Consider the following 10,660-nt stretch of genomic DNA (forward strand, 5'->3'; position numbering starts at 1 on the left):
TCATTGCGCCTCTTTTTTTCTTTGCGTCATGTGCTGTTTGGGGAGGGTTTTTTGGAAGGGCCATCCTGCGTGACACTGCAGTGCCACTCCTAGATGGGCCCGGTGTTTGTGTCGGCCACTAGGGTCGCTTATCTTACTCACACAGTCAGCTACCTCATTGCGCCTCTTTTTTTCTTTGCGTCATGTGCTGTTTGGGGAGGGTTTTTTTGAAGGGACATCCTGCGTGACACTGCAGTGCCACTCCTAGATCGGCCCGGTGTTTGTGTCGGCCACTAGGGTCGCTTATCTTACTCACACAGTCAGCTACCTCATTGCGCCTCTTTTTTTCTTTGCGTCATGTGCTGTTTGGGGAGGGTTTTTTGGAAGGGACATCCTGCGTGACACTGCAGTGCCACTCCTAGATGGGCCCGGTGTTTGTGTCGGCCACTAGGGTCGCTTATCTTACTCACACAGCGACCTCGGTGCAAATTTTAGGACTAAAAATAATATTGTGAGGTGTGAGGTATTCAGAATAGACTGAAAATGAGTGTAAATTATGGTTTTTGAGGTTAATAATACTTTGGGATCAAAATGACCCCCAAATTCTATGATTTAAGCTGTTTTTTAGGGTTTTTTGAAAAAAACACCCGAATCCAAAACACACCCGAATCCGACAAAAAAAATTCGGTGAGGTTTTGCCAAAACGCGGTCGAACCCAAAACACGGCCGCGGAACCGAACCCAAAACCAAAACACAAAACCCGAAAAATTTCCGGCGCTCATCTCTAATAGTAACCAATCAAGATCCTGCTTTCATCATTTATCTTGTACATTTTAAAGTAAAGGTTTGATAAATATAATGAAAGGCAATGCAGTAATTAGTGCCAGACAATTTGTGAAATACAATGTTCAAACTCAGAAAAGGAGAAAATATTTTTGATCAAGGCAAAAGAAGTAGAGTAGCTGTATAAGAGGGGCAGTCTGAAAGCCAGCATATGGTGATATTTATGTAGAACTGTAGGAATACAGTAGTCCTATGCAACAATATTAGGCACACATTCTTGAAATCTTTTTTTCATAAAGGGCTTTTCTAAGTAAAGCAGTTTTTTTTGTCTTGTGCTTGTTTGTCAGAGATTGCTCAAAGTATACTTCCCACAGTCTGACATAAGGTAAAAACTGGTTCTCCTCAGCAGTTATCGACCTTGTGCTGCCATTTTCTGTGTAATGAATCCACAGAATGTTTAGTCCGTTGGTACTGCCATTGACCTACGTTGGATAAAGGGTTGAAAGAGGAAGTAAATGTTGGCTTGTGTGCCAAATCTAGTAGCGCAGAAAGCCAGTGTATCCTCCGTACAAGCAGGGCCGTAACATGGGTAACAATGTCCTGTGCTGGCCTGGACCCCAAACACATGATGTTATGATGTCACATTGATGGGGCGGGGATGCTGCGACCAGAAAGAAGAAGAGTGCTCAGAGCATCCTAAAGACACTGTGGTCACACTTACAGACTGCAAGGTGTATGCCTCAGCGGCTCTATAGGCTGCGGGGTGCCAAATGAAGATGGCATGGGACAGCAATGGTGCCATTTCCTGGGGCCTACGCCCTGGGTTGCAGCACTCTTATGACGATTTAAGTTAAAAAGCCATAATAGCTTTATTGCTAGTTTTAACCTGATGGTCATAAAAAGACCTAAAGAGATTTGAAGGGAGCTGCAGCATGTGAACATTGAGAGATTTGGAAAGCATGCCCATCTCTAAGATGAAGTGGAGTAGTGACTAGTGATGAGCACCGGAAATTTTTCGGGTTTTGTGTTTTGGTTTTGGGTTCGGTTCCGCGGCCGTGTTTTGGGTTCGAACGCGTTTTGGCAAAACCTCACCGAATTTTTTTTGTCGGATTCGGGTGTGTTTTGGATTCGGGTGTTTTATTCAAAAAACCCTAAAAAACAGCTAAAATTATAGAATTTGGGGGTCATTTTGATCCCAAAGTATTATTAACATCAATAACCATAATTTCCACTCATTTTCAGTCTATTCTGAACACCTCACACCTCACAATATTATTTTTAGTCCTAAAATTTGCACCGAGGTCGCTGGATGGCTAAGCTAAGCGACCCAAGTGGCCGACACAAACACCTGGCCCATCTAGGAGTGGCACTGCAGTGTCACGCAGGATGGCCCTTCCAAAAAACACTCCCCAAACAGCACATGACGCAAAGAAAAAAAGAGGCGCAATGAGGTAGCTGTGTGAGTAAGCTAAGCGACCCTAGTGGCCGACACAAACACCTGGCCTATCTAGGAGTGGCACTGCAGTGTCACGCAGGATGGCCCTTCCAAAAAACACACCCCAAACAGCACATGACGCAAAGAAAAATGAAAGAAAAAAGAGGTGCAAGATGGAATTGTCCTTGGGCCCTCCCACCCACCCTTATGTTGTATAAACAGGACATGCACACTTTAACCAACCCATCATTTCAGTGACAGGGTCTGCCACACGACTGTGACTGAAATGACGGGTTGGTTTGGACCCCCACCAAAAAAGAAGCAATTAATCTCTCCTTGCACAAACTGACTCTACAGAGGCAAGATGTCCACCTCATCATCATCCTCCGATATATCACCGTGTACATCCTCCTCCTCACAGATTATCAATTCGTCCCCACTGGAATCCACCATCTCAGCTCCCTGTGTACTTTGTGGAGGCAATTGCTGCTGGTCAATGTCTCCACGGAGGAATTGATTATAATTCATTTTAATGAACATCATCGTCTCCACATTTTCTGGATGTAACCTCGTACGCCGATTGCTGACAAGGTGAGCGGCGGCACTAAACACTCTTTCGGAGTACACACTTGTGGGAGGGCAACTTAGGTAGAATAAAGCCAGTTTTTGCAAGGGCCTCCAAATTGCCTCTTTTTCCTGCCAGTATAAGTACGGACTGTCTGACGTGCCTACTTGGATGCGGTCACTCATATAATCCTCCACCATTCTTTCAATGGGGAGAGAATCATATGCAGTGACAGTGGACGACATGTCCGTAATCGTTGTCAGGTCCTTCAGTCCGGACCAGATGTCAGCATCAGCAGTCGCTCCAGACTGCCCTGCATCACCGCCAGCGGGTGGGCTCGGAATTCTGAGCCTTTTCCTCGCACCCCCAGTTGCGGGAGAATGTGAAGGAGGAGATGTTGACAGGTCGCGTTCCGCTTGACTTGACAATTTTGTCACCAGCAGTTCTTTGAACCCCAGCAGACTTGTGTCTGCCGGAAAGAGAGATCAAAGGTAGGTTTTAAATCTAGGATCGAGCACGGTGGCCAAAATGTAGTGCTCTGATTTCAACAGATTGACCACCCGTGAATCCTTGTTAAGCGAATTAAGGGCTCCATCCACAAGTCCCACATGCCTAGCGGAATCGCTCTGTGTTAGCTCCTCCTTCAATGTCTCCAGCTTCTTCTGCAAAAGCCTGATGAGGGGAATGACCTGACTCAGGCTGGCAGTGTCTGAACTGACTTCACGTGTGGCAAGTTCAAAAGGTTGCAGAACCTTGCACAACGCTGAAATCATTCTCCACTGCGCTTGAGACAGGTGCATTCCACCTCCTATATCGTGCTCAGTTGTATAGGCTTGAATGGCCTTTTGCTGCTCCTCCAACCTCTGAAGCATATAGAGGGTTGAATTCCACCTCGTTACCACTTCTTGCTTCAGATGATGGCAGGGCAGGTTCAGGCGTTTTTGGTGGTGCTCCAGTCTTCTGTACGTGGTGCCTGTACGCCGAAAGTGTCCCGCAATTCTTCTGGCCACCGACAGCATCTCTTGCACGCCCCTCTCGTTTTTTAAATAATTCTGCACCACCAAATTCAAGGTATGTGCAAAACATGGGACGTGCTGGAATTTACCCAGATTTAATGCACACACAATATTGCTGGTGTTGTCCGATGCCACAAATCCACAGGAGAGTCCAATTGGGGTAAGCCATTCTGCGATGATCTTCCTCAGTTGCCGTAAGAGGTTTTTAGCTGTGTGCGTATTCTGGAAAGCGGTGATACAAAGCGTAGCCTGCCTAGGAAAGAGTTGGCGTTTGCGAGATGCTGCTACTGGTGCCGCCGCTGCTGTTCTTGCGGCGGGAGTCCATACATCTACCCAGTGGGCTGTCACAGTCATATAGTCCTGAGCCTGCCCTGCTCCACTTGTCCACATGTCCGTGGTTAAGTGGACATTGGGTACAACTGCATTTTTTAGGACACTGGTGAGTCTTTTTCTGAGGTCTGTGTACATTTTCGGTATCGCCTGCCTAGAGAAATGGAACCTAGATGGTATTTGGTACCGGGGACACAGTACCTCCAACAAGTCTCTAGTTGCCTCTGCAGTAATGATGGATACCGGAACCACGTTTCTCACCGCCCAGGATGCCAAGGCCTCAGTTATCCGCTTTGCAGCAGGATGACTGCTGTGATATTTCATCTTCCTCGCAAAGGACTGTTGGACAGTCAATTGCTTGGTGGAAGTAGTAAAAGTGGTCTTACGAGTACGACTTCCCCTTTGGGATGACCATCGACTCCCAGCAGCAACAACAGCAGCGCCAGCAGCAGTAGGCGTTACTCGCAAGGATGCATCGGAGGAATCCCAGGCAGGAGAGGACTCGTCATAATTGCCAGTGACATGGCCTGCAGGACTATTGGCATTCCTGGGGAAGGAGGAAATTGACACTGAGGGAGTTGGTGGGGTGGTTTGCGTGAGCTTGGTTACAAGAGGAAGGGATTTACTGGTCAGTGGACTGCTTCCGCTGTCGCCCAAAGTTTTTGAACTTGTCACTGACTTATGATGAATGCGCTGCAGGTGACGTATAAGGGAGGATAGAAAGGGAATATTAGAATAATCCCTAGGTGGCGCAAATAGTAAAAAGTCCAAAGAAATTACCCGTGTGGGCTAAAGTCCGTTCCTTTTCATACAAGTGAGTTCATATATGAATCCGTCGTCCAAAGATGATGTATGAAAAAAAACACAATATAAACACAAATGTTCAGTACAGTCTCTGTGGGTATTAGAGGAACAAAATGTACACCCAGGTTCCTTCGACTATTCAGTACTTGGGATGTGCAGTTCTACTCGTAAGGTCCACCTCAGTGACTCGCATAAATGGACTGCTTACATGTGCTTACTTCTAAAACAATTGTATAAATCACATCAAGGTTTCTTTCACCCATACAAATGCAGTATCCAAAATAATCAAGCACCCACGAGTAGGTCTCTGGGTATATAGGATGCTCACGTGTATGCTTACTTCAAGGTGCGGTGTACTTTCACATCAAAGGTTTCTTTCGATGTTTTCCGCTGTCTTTCTCCTCTATTCCTTCAATTTTAATTATTACCAGCAGCCTATCGTCTTCCCAGCAGCAGCAAAGCTTGTATGTGAAAGAAACCTTGATGTGATTTATACAATTGTTTTAGAAGTAAGCACATGTAAGCAGTCCATTTATGCGAGTCACTGAGGTGGACCTTACGAGTAGAACTGCACATCCCAAGTACTGAATAGTCGAAGGAACCTGGGTGTACATTTTGTTCCTCTAATACCCACAGAGACTGTACTGAACATTTGTGTTTATATTGTGTTTTTTTTCATACATCATCTTTGGACGACGGATTCATATATGAACTCACTTGTATGAAAAGGAACGGACTTTAGCCCACACGGGTAATTTCTTTGGACTTTTTACTATTTGCGCCACCTAGGGATTATTCTAATATTCCCTTTCTAGCATTATTTCAGTGTGTTAGGTGACACACTAGGATAGACCTTGGGTTGGCGGCATTTGTGCGCAGGGACATATCCTAACCCCTTTGTTACCAGGTATAAGGGAGGATGTTCCGAGGTGGTTAACGTCCTTACCCCTACTTATTACAGCTTGACAAAGGCAACACACGGCTTGACAAATGTTGTCCGCATTTCTGTTGAAATACTTCCACACCGAAGAGCTGATTTTTTTGGTATTTTCACCAGGCATGTCAATGGCCCTATTCCTCCCACGGACAACAGGTGTCTCCCCGGGTGCCTGACTTAAACAAACCACCTCACCATCAGAATCCTCCTGGTCAATTTCCTCCCCAGCGCCAGCAACACCCATATCCTCCTCATCCTGGTGTACTTCAACACTGACATCTTCAATCTGACTATCAGGAACTGGACTGCGGGTGCTCTTTCCAGCACTTGCAGGGGGCGTGCAAATGGTGGAAGGCGCATGCTCTTCACGTCCAGTGTTGGGAAGGTCAGGCATCGCAAACGACACAATTGGACTCTCCTTGTGGATTTGTGATTTCGAAGAACGCACAGTTCTTTGCTGTGCTTTTGCCAGCTTGAGTCTTTTCATTTTTCTAGCGAGAGGCTGAGTGCTTCCATCCTCATGTGAAGCTGAACCACTAGCCATGAACATAGGCCAGGGCCTCAGCCGTTCCTTGCCACTCCGTGTGGTAAATGGCATATTGGCAAGTTTACGCTTCTCCTCCGACAATTTTATTTTAGATTTTGGAGTCCTTTTTTTACTGATATTTGGTGTTTTGGATTTTACATGCTCTGTACTATGACATTGGGCATCGGCCTTGGCAGACGACGTTGCTGGCATTTCATCGTCTCGGCCATGACTAGTGGCAGCAGCTTCAGCACGAGGTGGAAGTCGATCTTGATCTTTCCCTATTTTTGGAACCTCAACATTTTTGTTCTTCATATTTTAATAGGCACAACTAAAAGGCACCTCAGGTAAACAATGGAGATGGATGGATACTAGTATACTTATGGATTGACGAGCGACTGCCGACACAGAGGTAGCTACAGCCGTGGACTACCGTACTGCGTCTGCTGCTAATATAGACTGGATGATAATGAGATATAAAATATATATATATCACTACTGCAGCCGGACAGGTATATATTATATAATGACGGACCTGCTGGACACTGTCAGCTCAGCACTGCAGACTCCTAAAGTAAGCTACTAGTATCAAGAAGATAGAAAAAAAAAAAAAACACCACGGGTAGGTGGTATACAATTATGGATGGACGAGCGACTGCCGACACAGAGGTAGCTACAGCCGTGGACTACCGTACTGCGTCTGCTGCTAATATAGACTGGATGATAATGATATAAAATATATATATATATCACTACTGCAGCCGGACAGGTATATATTATATAATGACGGACCTGCTGGACACTGTCAGCTCAGCACTGCAGACTCCTAAAGTAAGCTACTAGTATCAAGAAGATAGAAAAAAAAAAACACCACAGGTAGGTGGTATACAATTATGGATGGACGAGCGACTGCCGACACAAAGGTAGCTACAGCCGTGGACTACCGTACTGCGTCTGTTGCAGTGCTAATATAGACTGGATGATAATGATATAAAAAATATATATATATCACTACTGCAGCCGGACAGGTATATATTATATAATGACGGACCTGCTGGACACTGTCAGCAGAATGCGTTTATAGAATAAAAACACCACACGACGAGTGTTTAACTTTTTCAGGCAGACAATCACAATATACTGGTGGTCAGTGGTCACTGGTCAGTCACACTGGCACTGGCAGTGGCACTCTGGCAGCAAAAATGTGCACTGTTAAAATATGTACTCCTGCTATAACTGCTCCCCAGTCTCCCCCACAATTAAGCTGTGTGAGCAGTGAGCACTCAGCACAGTCAGATATACAGTATTACATAGATGATGCAGCACACTGAGGGCACACTGAGGCTGAGCACAGATATGGTATGTGACTGTGTCACACTGTGTATCGTTTTTTTTCAGGCAGAGAACGGATTAATTAAACTGGTGGTCACTGGTCACACTATCAGCAAGTAGTACTCCGTCCTAATATGCTCCCCAAAATTAGTAAATCAAGTGTCTCTACTCTCTACTACTCTCTAGTCTACTCTAAACGGAGAGGACGCCAGCCACGTCCTCTCCCTATCAATCTCAATGCACGTGTGAAAATGGCGGCGACGCGCGGCTCCTTATATAGAATCCGAGTCTCGCGATAGAATACGAGCCTCGCGAGAATCCGACAGCGGGATGATGACGTTTGGGCGCGCTCGGGTTAGCCGAGCAAGGCGGGAAGATCCGAGTCTGCCTCGGACCCGTGTAAAAAGCGTGAAGTTCGGGGGGGTTCGGTTTCCGAGAAACCGAACCCGCTCATCACTAGTAGTGACCTGGCCATAAATAGGACATCATATTGAGAAGTGGATAAAGTAAAAACAGCAGAGAGGGCTGTCATTGTACACCTTAAATATACATCTGCAAGCATCTATGGGTGATGGGACTGGACAATCTCAAAGGCAGTCCGAACAGGTGCTACCATTTTATAAGAAGGAAAAATGTATTTGTTTGTAAAAGAACTGTAGGAGAACAACTTCCCTCAGACTGGAGAGAATAAAAAGAAAAAATCTTAAAATATGTTGTCAACATCACCGAGCAGAAAACCATTTCTGAATCGTAAATTATTACTATGGATGAGGTTCTACTGTCTCAATGACCATTACAGGAAATGCAAAAAAAACAAAACCTCCTTCACGTGTCTGGTGCTTGTGCCTCAAATGGCGAAAAATTAAATCTAATGCACACATCACACCTAAAACTCGCCCAAAAGACATCTTTCCAAAGAGAATACTAATTTGGGCAAATGAGAAAGACTGAATGTGCCAAGCAATTATGCTAGAATGGCTTCATGAAATCTAGTGCAAATGGAAAGGGTCATTTTTTCAGCCCAATGGACTTTTAATCAAGGACTTAATGTGCTCACAATTACTATTATTTGCCCAAAATGAGTGCAATAAAGTTTTCACTTCATTAGCGATAAGATAATATCTGGTGGATTAACAAAAATACTTCAACAGCTAGATTTTACTGTTAGCAAAGCAATTAAAAGTCACCGATGGAAACAGTGGGAGGACTGGATGTAGAATGGATCTCACACTTTTAGGAACAGAGGAAGAATGGTGCATTAGGTCTCTGATGTGTGGAAGTCTGTTAGGAATTCTACAATTGTTGCTGGCTTCAGTGAGGCAGAAATCATTAAGCCAAACTCAGCAGGAAGAAAATGAATCACGCAACTAAGGAAGTGTAGAAAAGGACGTGTGAGATCTGTTTAACTCGAACAGTGATGATTCAGGTTTCAACGTTTTGTTTTATGAAGCCAGCATTGTTATTATATGGCTGGGTATTTAGCATAACATAATATGTATGTGTACCATATGTACTGTATGTACCGTACAGTAGCGGATCTTGCTACGGGCACGCAGGATATTTGACTGGGACGCCGCCTTCCAGAGGGCGCAGCCGCCGTGGCAAGATTCGCTACTGGTTGTGCCCCCCGGTGCTGTGAGGTGCTGTGCGGTGCGCGATGACGGCATCGTACACCGCACGGAATTGTTGAACCGGCACATAGACGCTAGGGGTCATAATTGACCTCTAGTGTCTATGTGGTGCTATGGGAGAGACGTCATAACGTCTCTCCCATAGATCCGAGGAGCGGCGCTGGCGGCCGGAGACGGAGGACAGCAGCGGTTGGGAAACAGGAGCGGGGATTGTGAGTATTTTTTTATTTTTTGGGGTGATTGGCACTACTGGGGGCACAGTACTGGGGGCACAACTGCTGAGGGCACAGCTACAGGGGGCCTAACTGATCACGCCCCTTCTCTGAAGCCACGCCCCTATTTTTTCGCCCTGGGCGCCACAAGGCCTAGATCCGGCCCTGGTACCGTATATATGTAAGGTCTGTATAGGTAATTTTGCAACTAATTAGTATGATTCCATGCTACTATTCTATCATGCTTCTGTTCAGTATATGTCCATTGTTTCCTGTTTTTGATGTTTTGTATGACATTGTATATTCTTTGGGTGGTGTCCAATTAGTTGCATTAATTTTTTGACCAATAAAAATGGGCTATTATCGCGATTTTAACCTATTTATCATTATCAGGTTATCCATTTATAGCCCGTTTTTTATCTTCTGAATAATGTTTCGGAACCATGTGTTATCGCAACTCTGAGGGCTGATTATAGGAATTATACTATGCGTATGTGCGGCACGTGAAGCATGATCCCCGATAGATGCTGGCTAATTGGATAGTCCCTGGTGAATCCATTAGCCACGGGTAAATCACTGCGGCTAATTGGATATGCTCTTTGTGTTGATATGTTTCCTATACTTATTAAAAATAAGCGCTAACAATTTTTTTTACTGTTCAGTTCATTTAAAAAACAAACAGGGGTGACAGGGAATCCGGTCAGGATCCTGGCGGTCGTGTTCTCGGCAGTCGAAAACCCGGCGCAGGAATCCCGACAATGATCGAAATGCCGGCACTGGCATCCCGACAAGGAGCACCATCCCGGCGCCAGAATCCCAACTGCCGGGATCCCGAACTAGTGTGGACAGGGCGCTGGGCACATAAGCCGTGGGGTGCGGGGGATATGTTAGAATTAGGCTGCAGGGAAGGGAGGGTTAGGGTTAGGCTATGGAGAGGGAGGGTTAGGTTTAGGACCCTCCGGGGAGGGTTAGGCTGCAGGGAAGGGAGGGTTAGGTTCAGGGCTGGATTAACAATGGGGCTGATGGAGCTGCAGCTCCAAGCCCATCATTAAAATAGGCCCACGGCATCTGCAGACTGCTGTAGAAAGGAAAAAATATTCCTGTGACAGC

Source organism: Pseudophryne corroboree, chromosome 1 (assembly GCF_028390025.1).
Source record: "Pseudophryne corroboree isolate aPseCor3 chromosome 1, aPseCor3.hap2, whole genome shotgun sequence".
NCBI lineage: Eukaryota > Metazoa > Chordata > Amphibia > Anura > Myobatrachidae > Pseudophryne > Pseudophryne corroboree.